The sequence below is a fragment of the Sus scrofa genome, chromosome 3 (assembly GCF_054392235.1).
Source record: "Sus scrofa isolate SSC_HxYL_T2T_F1_AM1 chromosome 3, Sscrofa_HxYL_maternal_Yorkshire_Landrace_v2.0, whole genome shotgun sequence".
Lineage (NCBI taxonomy): Eukaryota > Metazoa > Chordata > Mammalia > Artiodactyla > Suidae > Sus > Sus scrofa.
The window spans coordinates 10,187,220-10,200,896 of record NC_139385.1 but is presented as its reverse complement, the minus strand read 5'-3'; positions in this window follow the sequence as shown (position 1 = coordinate 10,200,896).

Here is a 13,677-nt window from a genome sequence, read left to right as displayed (position 1 = left end):
CAAGGTGTCACCCGAAGGCGTGACCGGGGCCGGAAGATCTGTTTCCATCGTTGTCCACTCACGTGGCTGCTGGTGGGAGAGCCCTGTGCTCTGCTGGCTGTTGGCAGAAGGGCCCCTTCTGTGGCACGTGGGTCTCTCCAGGAAGCTGCTCCAGGGTCCCCACAGTGTACCGGCTGGCATTCCCCTGGGGCTGGTGATGGAGGAGAGAGTAAGGCAGAAGTTACGATGTCTTTGATGACCTAGCTTTGGGAGCCACGTGTCATCCTTTCTGCCTATCCTAGTGGTCATGTAGGCCAGTCCTGACAGAGGGGATATATGATGGCGTGACTACCAGGACCCAGGGTCACCGAGGACCATCCCGGAGACTAGCTGTCACTGTCCCCTGCTCCCTCACATACCAGCAACCTGGCCATTATGTTCCCCTCTTTCTTCATGCTCTCTCTCCCTCGGTCACCCAAGCCAGGATTGGGACTCTGCAATGCCTCTCTGACCAGTTCCTCCGTTCTTCCTCTCTGTCCCCACCCAGATGAGATCCTCGTCACTTCTCTCCTACAAACCCAGGCTTTTCTAATCCAAAACGTACATGTCGCACAAAACTTTCATTGGCTCCCCAGCATACACGGATTCCTGAGCGAGACACTCAGCCCCATGCCTGGCCTCCTTCTATCTCTCCAGCCCCTGCTCACCACTCCCCAACGGGCCTGACTTGAGCCTCGCCGGCTATCCACTGTGAAAGTTATACCCCTGCCTTGACCTTGTTAACTCTGCCTGGAACACATACTCTTCATCTGGCCATAGAACTCTTAGGCATCCTTCAAAACCCACTTCCCAGAATCCTCCTCTGCCTGCCCAGGACAGTTAGTCTGTCCCTTCCCAGTCACCCTCCAGCCTCTGCTCACAAGCTTGTAACCATCTAAGTACCTGCCAAACCCTCGCTTCATAGCTCTGGGCTTCCCCAGGGCAGTCACAGAGCCTAGCTCATCTCAGTGTCTTTAGAACAAAGCCCAGGGCTGGGCACATGGGTGGGGGTTCTGCTGACTAATGTTGGGGAGGGGTGCAGGTAGGGCTGGGGGGAAGATCAGGTAGGATACATTTAGCTGCCCCTAACAAAACCCCAATTCGAATTGGCTTAATGAATGAGGACTTTTGTTATCTTACATGGAAGAAAGTCCAGAGGCAGGTGGGCAGTTGGTGTGGTGTAGTGGTTTGGGAACAATCTGCTCTGTGGTCTCCATCATTAGCTCTGTCCCCTGGCCTGTTCGCCTCATGGCCACAAGAAGGCTGCGTGAGTTCCAACAACGTCAGGGGACATGACGATATCCAGCAACAGAAAGGGGCCATTTCCTCTAATATCTTCCTCTTAGGAGCCAGGAACCCCTACCCTGCAGCCTCCCAGAAGGTCCCTCCTCCTATTTCGTTAGCTAAAACCTGGTCATGTGATACTTCTAAGCCAGTCACCACTGGGGAGACTGTCTGGGCACAGGGGCTATTAGGAGGCAACCGTTTGGACTGGGAGGGAGTCACAACTGACCCTGAGAACAAATGGGGGACATTTATGGATGGAGCTGGAAATGGGGAGAGACTTTGGGGTGCCTGGATCAAGCAAGGGAAGATGTTGAGGAAAGAAGGTTGCTAAGGACAAGTTTCCAGACCCCTTATCAATCTAGTCACCTTCTTATTCATTCATCCATTCACTCAAATAGTGATTGCGCAGCTATGTGCTAGGTCCTGGGTCAATCCTATGAAGTGAGAATTATTATTTCTAGCTTGGAGTGAAGAAACTGGGCCCAGAGGAGGCGGGAATGGTCATATCTGATGCAAGGGTCTGAGCCCCTGCAAGAGAGGACCCCAGGGGGCTAGGGGAGGTCATGCATCCCGAAGGGGCCTCCCTCTGCTGGGCCCTGACCAGCCTGGAGGAAGCACAGGCTGGGCTGGATGGGGCTCCTGTGCTGTTTTGTAAGGGCTGAGCGGGCATCTCAGCCTGGGCAGAAGCTGTTCTGGAACCAGCTCCAGCCTCGGCGGCTACCTTCCATGACAAGCAGGTACACTCAGGGTGGGGATACTTCTCAGGTACAGATACCCTGGGCTCCACTCCTAGTCCCTCACACTACACCCCTCTGCCTCATAAAGGTCACCATGGGGCTCAAGCACTGGGATGGCAGGACCCTGGTTGGTTGGAGGGGGTGGGGGCATTCTTGCTGCCCCACGCCTCCTTGGACCTCGGAGGGAAGACTCATTCAGGGCAAGGAGGGCAGAAAGCAGGCTGCTGTCCCTGGTCAGTCAACCAGAACGGAGACCAAGGGCTGCTGAAGGCCTGGTACCTGTAGCCAAGCCTCGGCTCTGCCCTGCCCTCTGCCCTCTGCCCTCTGCCCTGTCCCAGCCCAGTGGTGGGGGAAGGGAAGGGAAGGAGAAAGGAAGGAGCTGACAGGGGGCTTGTATCCCACCTGTGCCCAGGCCTGGCGATGCAGCGGGAACAGGCCTGGATAGGGATGCCAAACGAGGACTCTGGCCCCAGCCCTGCCATTCCTTCACCGTGTGACTGGGCCGGTGCGTCACCTCTCTGGGCTGAGTTTTCTCATCTGTAAAATGGAGAAGTTGCTTCTGATGCTCTTGAAGATGCCCCCATGCTGGCCAGCTCTGCTTTAAGTTCATGGTGGGTTCGGATGTGAGCGCGCCACCCTCCTCGCCCATCTTCTGCCACACCTGCTCGCACCCTCATCCCATCCTGCAGCCCTTCCTTCCTTCCCTCCCTTCTTCTTTCCTTTCTCTCCTCCTTTCTTTTTTATTTTTTTTTCTCTTTTGTCTTTTTAGGGCTGCACCCATGGCATATGGAGGTTCCCAGGCTAGGGGTCAAATCGGAGCTACAGCCGCCGGCCTACACCACAGCCACAGCCACAGCCACGCAGGATCCTTAACCCACTGAGCGAGGTCAGGGATCGAACCTGCAACCTCATGGCTCCTAGTCGGATTCATTTCCACTGCGCCACGATGGGAACGCCTCTCTTTCTTTCTCTTTCTTTCTTTCCTGGCTGTACCTACAACATGTGGAAGTTCACAGGCCAGAGATCGAACCCCGCACCACAGCAGTGAGCCCAGCCGCTGCAGTGCCAATGCCGGATCCTCCACCCTCCGCACCCCAGGAAAACTCCCCTGCGGCCATTTCTGATTTCCAGCCTTGGTCCCCAAGCCAAGGCCTGCCGACTGAGGTCATTTTTTGGGGCCTTGTGAGGTGGAGATCTTCACGGCCATCTCTCTTCCCTGGAGGCAGGCAGGGCACCGAAGTCATGGGAGAGGAGGGAGCGGAATGCCCAAGGCCCCGCGGCTGGAGCTGCAGGCCTGGCCTGTGCAGTGTAGTACCTGCTGTGCAATTGCAGGGGCCCAGGTGGGCCATGGGGGCCCCAGGGCCATGGAGCTGGGTCCCTGGAGATCTACCCCTAAGTTCTCTGGCTCTGCGCCTCCTGGACCACCTGCAGGGGGAGAATGTGTGCAGATACCTGGCCTCTGGCCTCCTGCATGGGGCCCCATGACTCAGTGCCTGGGGATTCCTCTCCTGAGAGAGTTTGGGAGCCTCTGCTCTGGATGACCCAGGCAAGGGTTCTGGGGGGGGGGGTGAGACTGAGTCTCCTTTGCAAGCAGCCCTACAGAGGTGAATGGGGGTGCCTCTGGCAGCCTGGGGGGCTCTCGGACTCCCCCCTCCTGGGGGGAGGGAGTGGAGGTACCAGCAGCCCAGCCAGAACTGAAGACCCCAGGGCACCCAGCTGAGGCTAGGAGTTAGGGTGTTCTCTGGAGACGTTTTAAAACAGGGAAGAGAGGAGTTCCCGTCGTGGCGCAGTGGTTAACGAATCCGACTAGGAACCATGAGGTTGCGGGTTCGGTCCCTGCCCTTGCTCAGTGGGTTAACGATCCGGCGTTGCCGTGAGCTGCGGTGTAGGTTGCAGACGCGGCTCGGATCCCGCGTTGCTGTGGCTCTGGCGTAGGCCGGTGGCTCCAGCTCCGATTCGACCCCTAGCCTGGGAACCTCCATATGCCGCGGGAGCGGCCCAAGAAATAGCAACAACAACAACAAAAGACAAAAAGACAAAAAAAAAAAAAAAAAAAAAAAAAAAACAGGGAAGAGAATGACCGCCACAAATGTGACGCCCTCTTCAAAGCAGGGCTGGTGGCCACGTGCAGGCTGTGCAGCCCCAGGCCAGGAGGGCTCCAGAGCGCCTTCCTTCTCCTGCTAAACCACTCACCCCACTTGAAAAACACGTTCTGGAGAATGAGGCCAGAGCTGTTTTAAGTTCCTGGGCTTACCGCATCTTTCTCTCTTGGTGGACTTGGCAGAGCCAGTGTTGCCAAGACAAATAAAATAATCCTGTTATCATCCCCCTGGATCTTTTGCACGACCCCTCTGGGGAAGCAAAGACTCTCTCACAGGCCCCACAGAGCTGCTCAGGGCTTGAAAGGTCTTTCTGAGCCCAAATATGGGCACAGCCCCTCCGCCAAGAAATGCATTGAGGGTTGCTTTGCAAAGAATCCTGTGAAAAATAAGCCTGAAGAACAAAACCCCCAAATAAAACCACAAAATAATGCCTGGTGACAAGGGGATGTTTCACTGTTATTTTTCTAGGGAGCAAGTCCCCCAGACTCAATGGTTCTACTGCTTCTAGCCGGGAGCTCCAGCTGAGGTCTCCCCCAGGTAGGGTGCTAAACTGGGGTGCCCTTCCTCCCCCTCGTCTTAGGAACATTCTACCCGTTTCCCTCATACCCAGACTCCCAGCACTCCTCTTTAGAAATCAGAGAACCTAACGGTATCCTGGCAGATAGTGGCCCCTTTCTCTAGCTCCTTTCGTTCTCAAACCAATTTTGGAAGGTGGGGAGGCATAACCCCATTTTACAGATGAGAAACTGAGGCCCCGAGACAGGGACGACGTGCCAGAGGTCCATGGCAGATATCCGAGAAGCCGAAGTGGCTTCAGGATCCCCATTTGCTGAAAACAATGCCATATGTGGATGTAATCACTGAAAACTCGCCCAGTCTCCCCTTTTCTGTCCATACAAACCATCCATCGGTGATGTTATTCAACACGAGGACACACGTTCTGGATCATGGTATATGTGATATTCTTTTTCTTGAAGGGGACTCCTGCGAGACCAGCTCCAGTCCTGCAGGGTCTCTTGGGGAGGCGGTGGCAAGACACGGACTCCAAGTCAGCCGCCCCCCACTTCTGCCTCCTCCCGTCCCGCCTCCTGCCGCCTTCTACTCCCACCCCGTCTGGGTGTCCCTCCTGTTTCCAAGGTAATGGGCTGGTGTGTTCTACCTGCTTTGTTTATTTGCAAAGGTGGGGGGTAGATTCCCAGGCAATAATTGCCATAGAGATTCCTACTTTATTTTCTTTTTCCTTTTCTTTAGAGCCGCACCTGCAGCATATGGAGATTCCCAGGCTAGGGGTGGAATCAGAGCTGTAGCTGCCGGCCTACACCACAGCCACAGCAACATGGGATTCGAGCTGCGTCTGCGACCTACACCACAGCTCATGGTAATGCCGGATCCTTAACCCACTGAGCGAGGCCAGGGATCGAACCCGCATCCTCATGGTCCCTAGTCGGATTTGTTTCCACTGAGCCACGACGGGAACTCCGAGATCCTTACTTTAAAAATAAGCCCGCAGGAGTTCCTGTTGTGGCTCACAGAAACGAATCTGACTAGCACCCATGAGGACATAGGTTCGATCCCTGTCCTCGCTCAGTGGGTTAAGGATCCAGCGTTGCCATGAGCTGTGGTATAGGTCACAGAGGCAGCTTGGATCTCACGTTGCTGTGGCTGTGGTGTAGGCCAGCAGCTATAGCTCCGATTCAACCCCTAGCCTGGGAACCTCCATATGCAATGGGTGTGGCCCTAAAAAGACAAAAAAAAAAAAAAAAAAAAAAAAAAAAAGGCCTGTAATCTCTGTTGCGGGGATTAGACTAATTCATATTGTAAAGGTGGAAATTACACGGGGATGGATGTCAGCCCTTTCAAAGGGAAACTTAAGCCTGTCGGAGATTTCATAGATGGATGGGTTGTGTGAAAACACAGTGAGAATCTAGTCACAGGGTGCGAGCCAAGCCATTGGTTGTGGAAGAGGTGATTCCGAATTTGGGGAGGAGGGTGTTCAGGCAGATGCTGTGTAAGAGGGGACCTTGAGAGGGTGTGAGGGCAGAAGCTTGGAAAGAGACACACCTAACGTGCAGGTGAGTGAACACAAGAGAGAGGGTCTCAGGACTGGGGTTTGGGCTGAGAAGGCTGGATGGCTTCTTCACGGGGTATGATGTCAGCTTGGTGTCCGCACATTTGGGGCAGATCCCCAAATGGGGCAGGTCACCAGGGCCCCTGCTCTTTCTGATGCTGCTCCCAGCTCTTCTCTGCTCCATGGTGAGGCTCTTATTTCTGCATTGTTACTCTGCTCCATCCCAGCCTGGCCCCTGACCCTGCTGGACGCAGTGGAAGACCCCTCTGTGGACCTAGTTTCTCCAGCCGGGACCCAGGAGAAAGTATACCTGTGCGTTCCCTTCTCCCAGGTGCTGCACAGGTAGAATTTGATCCCAGGAGGGACCTGAGAATCCCCCCGCCCCCACCCCAGTCCCACGTGGAGCAGGGCAGAGCCTTGCTCCCTCATCTGCAATGTGGGAACGGGAGCATCCATCTCTTGGGTCTGGGTGAGCTTCTCATTAGATCTGCGCTTCTCACACTTCAGCTGGCATCAGGATCACCTTGCGGGCTTTTGTAAAATCCAGAGTTCAGGACCTCCTATCCTGCCGCTTCTGATTCAGATGCAGGAAGGGGCCAGAAATGTGGAATTTCCAACAGTCTCAGGTGATGCTGATGCTTCTGGTATGGGGACCACACTTTGAGAAGCTTTGAACCGGACCCATGGGTTCTCGTTCTTGAGCGGGCCGGGAGAGGGCCAGCCTCTCAAAGCCAGGAACCAGCTCTCCCCCGCTTCTGTTTCTGAGTGACAGGTCAGCTTGGCCCCTTGGCAAATATTCTCTGTAGGTGTCATCTGAACTGCGTGTTAATGGAAGCCAAGCAGGCTCCTCTTAGAGGCCCTTTCTCAATGGCTGTCATTGGGTTCTGGTTGCCGTGGCAACAGCTGGAGCAGCAGCCCGGTGATTGGGAAACGTCATCTCTGGGCTCTTTGCAATATTGCAGACAGGGCGAAGGTCCCAGCCTAGCAGCTGGTGGCTAGAATGTGGAGGGAGGGAGGGGAAAATGTGGCTTCTAAAACCTCCCTTATTGGCACCCCCCCCCCCCCCCCCCGCCATGTGCTGTGCAGCTGCCACCCTAGCTCCTGCCTGCAAACCCAGGAGGGATTTAAACTTTGGTTGCATAACAGAGGCAGGAACAAATAGAAGGGGGCTGAGGGCTGCATGCAGGGAGTGGGAAGGAGGAAGGTATCCTGGTCCCGGAAAACCAATATGCACTTGACTACCTCATGCCCATTAATCCGCTTAATCCTTATGCCAGTCCCAGGGAGCCAAGTTACAAGGACACACAGAACCCTTCCAAGGTTACACAGCTGTCAGGGCCTTGGCAGCATCCAGATTAGAAACCCGATCTCTTGTTGCCAAAGGCCATGTTTGTTCTTTCATTTCAGGGCTGCCTCTTTGAAGTTGTTGAACTTTGCCAAAGGCTAGAGGACCTATAGGTATGGGGGTGGCAGGCAGGCTGTGGGGGAAGGTCTGGGGAAGTGGTGGCACCTCAGGGAGCCAGGGGGTTCTCACCGGGCCTCTCACCCTTCACAGCGGCCGCCCCTCCTCTTCATCTGCTTTCGTGGCTGGACCCATGTGAGCAGAGTGCCATGGACACCCCACTCTCACCCCAGTTTGGGTCAGGTCAACCCAATCAGGCAGTGGTTCTCATATTCCAGTGTGGACAAGAGTGGAGCGTATTTAAAATGTCAACTTCTGGAGTTCCCGTTGTGGCCCACCAGGTTAAGAACCTGACCAGTATCCATGAGAATGCCGGTTTGATCCCTGGCTTTGCTCAGGCGGTTAAGGATCTGGTGTTGCCACAGGCTTCAGCGTAGGTCCCAGATGCAGCTCAGATCTGGGACCAGGTGTTGCTGTGGCTGTGGCGTAGGCTGGCAGCTGCAGCTCTGATTCAACCCCGAGCCTGGGAACTTCCATAGGCTGAAGGTGTGGCCCTAAAAAAAGAGAGAAAATTTAAATTTCTGCCTTGTCTCCAGAAATGCTTTCCAACATCTGGGAGTAGGGATGCCCTAGGAATTGGCAGGGTTTTGTGGGGTTTTTTTTTTTTCTTAATTATTATTAGGGCCCCTCCTGGGGCTTATGGAAGTTTCCAGGCTAGGGGTTGAATCGTATCTATAGCTGCTGGCCTACACCACAGCCACAGCAACACTGGATCCTTAACCCACTGAGCGAGGCCAGGGATCGAACCTGCATCCTCATGGATACTAGTTGGGTTCATTCCTGCTGAGCCACAACAGGAGCTCTGGGAAATGTCAGTTTTGATAAAAGGCTTCAGGCTGATTCTAATGTAGGGGCCCATAACTGCCCTTTGGGACATCTAGCCAGGGCCTCTGCTACCTCCTGGACTTTCATGCTCCCTTTTGGAAGGTTTCAGCAACTTCTCATTCTAGCTCCCCAGCTGCCTCTGCCCCCTGGTCCTCTCAGCTGTTCCCTGGGAAAAATTCACATACTCCCCCCAGCCCTGTCTTCAGGCAGCATATTCACTGCTGCACCAGCTGGCCAGCTCCCCCTGCAGCCAGCAGGCCCACACGGTTCTAACTGGCTGGGGCCTCTGCTCTGTTTTATAAGGACATGGCTCCTGACCGGCCGGGGATCCTTGGGCCAGGCTGAGCCAGCTGCGCCTGACCTCAGAAGGGCCCCTTGCAAAAGGTTTGTTTGGGCAAAGACGCCTACCATCTATGGAGAAAGAAGCCGGCTTTGGGGTGCACCAGCCAGAGGAGGCGGCTTCATTTCCCTGCCTTAGTTTTCTCGTTTGTAAAATGCAGGCAAGACCAAGTGCTCATGGGAGAACTTGAGAAGTTCAGAGTCTCCCTAAGCACGAGGTCAGACATGCAGTTGGGCCAGGGGCTTAGAGGTCGGTCGGGGAGGGGTCTTCAGGCTCCTCCCCCCCCCCCCCCCCCCGCTCCTCTTTCACAATGAGGCTCACCCGGGTCCCTCCTTCCCCCCAGTTGTCACAATTCCCTCCTTTGCTCATCATCATGAGCCTCAGAACATCTGGGAGAAGGGGGCGGGACACGATTTTCCTCCCCATTTTGCTAATAAGGAAACTAATTTCTTGACCAGGGAGGCCATGCATTTGGTTGGCAGGTGAGGCAGTATTTGGCTCCTGACTTCCAGGGGGAGGCTCTGTGCTTCTGAGCTTTGGTGACTGCTTCTGCCCTGGCTCTGCCAGTCGACACAGCAGCCTGCTTTGAACATGTTTGGGGTGAGTTCCCGCTCAAGGCAGGGGGTTGGGAAGTGCGACCTTGGAGATGGTGTAAGACTCTGTGCCCCGGAGGAAGCCAGGGTCCGAGGGAGCAGGAGGCTGAGCCCTCCAGGGCAGGAACCGCCCTGGCTGCAGGTGGGGGGAGCCTGCACCGCCCTGAGAAGTGGTACCCCTCCAAAGTGAGAGTGGCTCAGAGCCCCCCAGGCTGGGTGGGTGTTCCCAGGGAGCTCCCAGGATGGGGGGAGGGGGGGAGAGTTTGGACGTGCTTGGCATGTTCACTGGTGGATACCAAGCCCTGTGACAGTTTAAACACTTCATTGTGGAATCTTGGGGAGCTTGGAACAGACCCCTTCACCTCTCTGAGAGTCTGTTTACTTAACTGATAAATGGGGATCGTGGTGGATATTTTTGAGAGAAGATGGGCAGTAACGGGTGTAGACAGCCTAGGGCAGCACTCAGATCTGGTTGGTGCCCCTCCCCACCCCCAGCAAGTGGGAGCTCACTGCCAGTGCTCAGTAAACGTTTGGTTCCGCAAAGGAAGGAGAGGCTGGAAGGGATGGTGGGGATCAAAAGGTGAGGACGGAGTAAGCCGAGCCTTCGCTTCATGGATGCTGCAGATGTTCAACCTCCCGGGGAGAGAAGCTTTGCTTTAGGGCTCCGTTTCTGGCCCCCAGTCCCTGAACGTTGCATTAGAGGTGCCCTGAGTTGTTTACATTCAGAAGAATGTTGGGGAGGAGGGTGCGGGCCAGGCCTGCCTGCAGCAGAGAAAGGCCCCCGGCCCTGCTGGCCCCCATTTCTCCCGCAGGAGATCACACCTTGCTGATGAGTCCTTAACACAGTGGTACCCGCGCCAGCACCTGGAAACCTCCTTCCATTGTGTCCAGTGGACAGAGCCTGTTCCCAAATGGACAAGGCATCCGCCTGGCCCGGTCACAAAGTCCTTGTCTTGCCATGACCACAGACCAGTCCTCTAGCGCCCTCTCACTCCAGCCTGGGCTCTGGGGTCCCTGCCCCTTGGACCGTCACTCTCTTTTACCCGAGCTCCCCCTTTTCTTTGTCTTTTTAGGGCCACACCTGCAGCCTATGGAGGTTCCCAGGTTAGGGGTTGAATCGGAGCTACAGCTGCCAGCCTGCACCACAGCCACAGCAACGCCAGATCCGAGCCACATCTGTGACCTACTCCACAGCTCATGGCAACGCCGGATCCTTAACCCACTGAGCGAGGCCAGGGATCAAACCTACATCCTCATGGGTACTAATCGGATTCCTTTCTGCTGAGCCACGACAGGAACTCCAAGCCCAAGTTTCTTGATTCTAGCCCACCTTTCCTGAATGTGCTGTGACTCATCTGGCACAGGGCTCCATATTACCTGCATTTGGCAGCCCCTGGGGGTAAGGAGGCAGAAAGAGGAGGCTCCTGAAACACACCTGCCCTGGAGAGACTCCTGTTGATGAGAGACACATACTCTGGCGACATGATTGAAAGTAGGAATTACTGAAGTTCCCTGGTGGCTCAGTGGGCTAAGGACCCAGCATTGTCACTACAATGGCTGGGGTTGCTGCTGTGGCGTGGGTTCGATCCCTGGCCTGGGAACTTCCCCTTCCCTGGCCAAAAAATTAATAACTAAAATTTAAATTAAAAAAATAAAGTAGGAATTATTCTGAGCTTTGGAGAGCGGGACAGTCGTTAGGGAGCCATGACTTCTGGAGCCGTCAGGGAATCCTTCCACGGGTAGGAGCATTGAAGGGATTTAGACAACTAAACATGGGATAGAGGAACAAAAATGCACAGCACATCCCAAACTGGATTCATCCAGTTTTGCTACAGTATAGAATTTCTGGAGGAAAGTTATAAAGATCAAGCTGGAAAGATAGGTTGGGGTCAGATTTTGAAGGCTCTTACATTCCAGTCTAAGGCAAGCCATGCATTCCACATGCTCTTGTGCACCTGCTCTAAGAACTGAAACACAGAAAGGAATTCAGGCTCGGCCTTTTCAGTAACCAATCTCGATGGAGGCAGAGGGATGCCCGAGCACCTGTGACATACAGAAGTTTGAGGGCTAGGGGTCAAATCGGAGCTGCAGCTGCCAGCCTATGGCCACAGCCACGCGACGTGGGACCAGAGCCTCATCTGCAACCTATGTCACAGTTTGTGGCAACTCCGGATCCTTAACCCACCGAGTGAAGCCAGGGATGGAACCGGCATCCTCATGGACACTGTAGCAGGTTCTTAACCCCCTGAGCCACAGGGGAACTCCTGATGACCTGACTTTTAGGCTCAAGGGATAGACAAAGCAAAGAACATAGATGTAGAATGAAAATGTTGTACATTTGCACAGTGAGGTTCAGACAGTTGAAATGGGGAGGTGGAGGCAGCAGTTCAGAGCAAAGGGAAGGGCAAAGGTTGCTGCAAGCTTAGCCAGAAAAAATACTGGCTCACGCAGAAAGGTCCAAGGCTGTGACTTCAATGATAAAGATGGCTAACAGAGGAAGTAGAGTAGGTATATAAAGAATTATGTTAACATGTGGGCAGGGGAGGTGAACTGTGTTTCTTTGTTTGTTTGTCTTCGCTTTTCAGGGCCGCACCCGTGGCACACAGAAGTTCCCAGGCTAGGGGTCAAATCGGAGCTACAGCTGCCGATGTCACATCTGTGACCTTCACCACAGCTCACGGCAACGCCAGATCCTTCCTTAACCCATTGAGCGAGGCCAGGGATCGAACCTGCAACCTCATGAGTCCTAGTTGGGTTCGTTAACCGCTGAGCCATGAAGGGAACTCCCGAATTGTGGTTTTAATAACTCGTTAGCAGGACTCCGGAGGTAACACCTAAAATATAGGACACCAGCTAGCCACAGAAACATTGATTTACCAGCATGGAAATGAGGAGCAGGTGTTTCTGCTGTGGCACAATGGGATTGGTGGCCTCTCTGCAGTGCCAGCATACAGGTCAGTCCCTGGCCTGGCACAGTGGGTTAAAGGATCCAATGTGGCTGCAGCTGGAGCTTAGGTTGCAGCTGTGGCTCAGATCTGATCCCTTTGTCCGGGAACTCCACATGCCACGGGGTGGCCAAAAAAAAAAAAAAAAAGGAAAGAAAGCAAGGACCAGAAGCAAGGTAGGAGGTGATTCTTTGGGCAGCGAAGATGAGACACAGAAGAGAGTTGGCAGGAAACTGTTGTCTGGTACCCCACACATGCATAAATTTAATTGAAGGAAAATGAAGTGTGTCATCACTGTTCTTTAGATATCAGGAGCCAGCAGAAGAGTTGGTTCTTTGGCCAGTGACAGGTTTGTTTGGGTATTTTTTTAAAAAAATATTTATATATTCCATTTACAATAAGCAAAACATTTGTAAGGCCAAAACAAGAAAGATACAAAGGGTGGACAGTGACGTTCCATTTGTCCTTGGTCCCATATCTCCCAGTTCTCTAGAGACAACCAATGCTATCATTATTTTCTTTCAAGAGAGGTCAGACACATACAACCATATATATATATATACACACACACAGTAGGACAGTTTCCCTTCACTTTCTTCCACTGCCATGCTTTTAAAAACACAAACAGGAGTTTCCATCATGGCACAGTGGTTAATGAACCCAACTAGGAACCATGAGGTTGCAGGTTCAATCCCTGGCCTTGCTCAGTGAGTTAAGGATCTGGCATTGCCGTGAGCTGTGGTGTAGGTCGCAGATGTGGCTCGGATCCCGCGTTGCTGTGGCTCTGGTGTAGGCCAGCGGCTGTAGCTCCAATTAGACCCCTAGCCTGGGAACCTCCGTCTGCCGTGTGGCCCTAGAAAAGGCAAAAAGACAAAAAAAAAAAAAAAGTCCCACAAACAGTAGCATACCCTAACTACTGGCCTTCACCTTGCATTTTCCCTTTATCAATTTATTTGAGATCTTGTTCTGTACCCGAAATGAGCTTCCTCCTTGATCTTTTTTTTTTTTTTTTTTTTTTAATAGCTGGATGATATCCATGTTTGGATGTGGCAACAATAAGTTGCAATGTGTTTCCACACAGCTTCACCAACTGTGTGTCATTCAACTTTAGGATCCGGTCATCAGCATAGGTGAAAACTAATTTCTCGGTCAAGTTTTTTTTTTGTCTTTTGTCTTTTTTTTTTTTTTTTTTTTTGTTGTTGTTGTTGCTGCTGCTGCTATTTCTTGGGCCGCTCCCGCGGCATATGGAGGTTCCCAGGCTAGGGGTCTAATCGGAGCTGTAGCCACCGGCCTACACCAG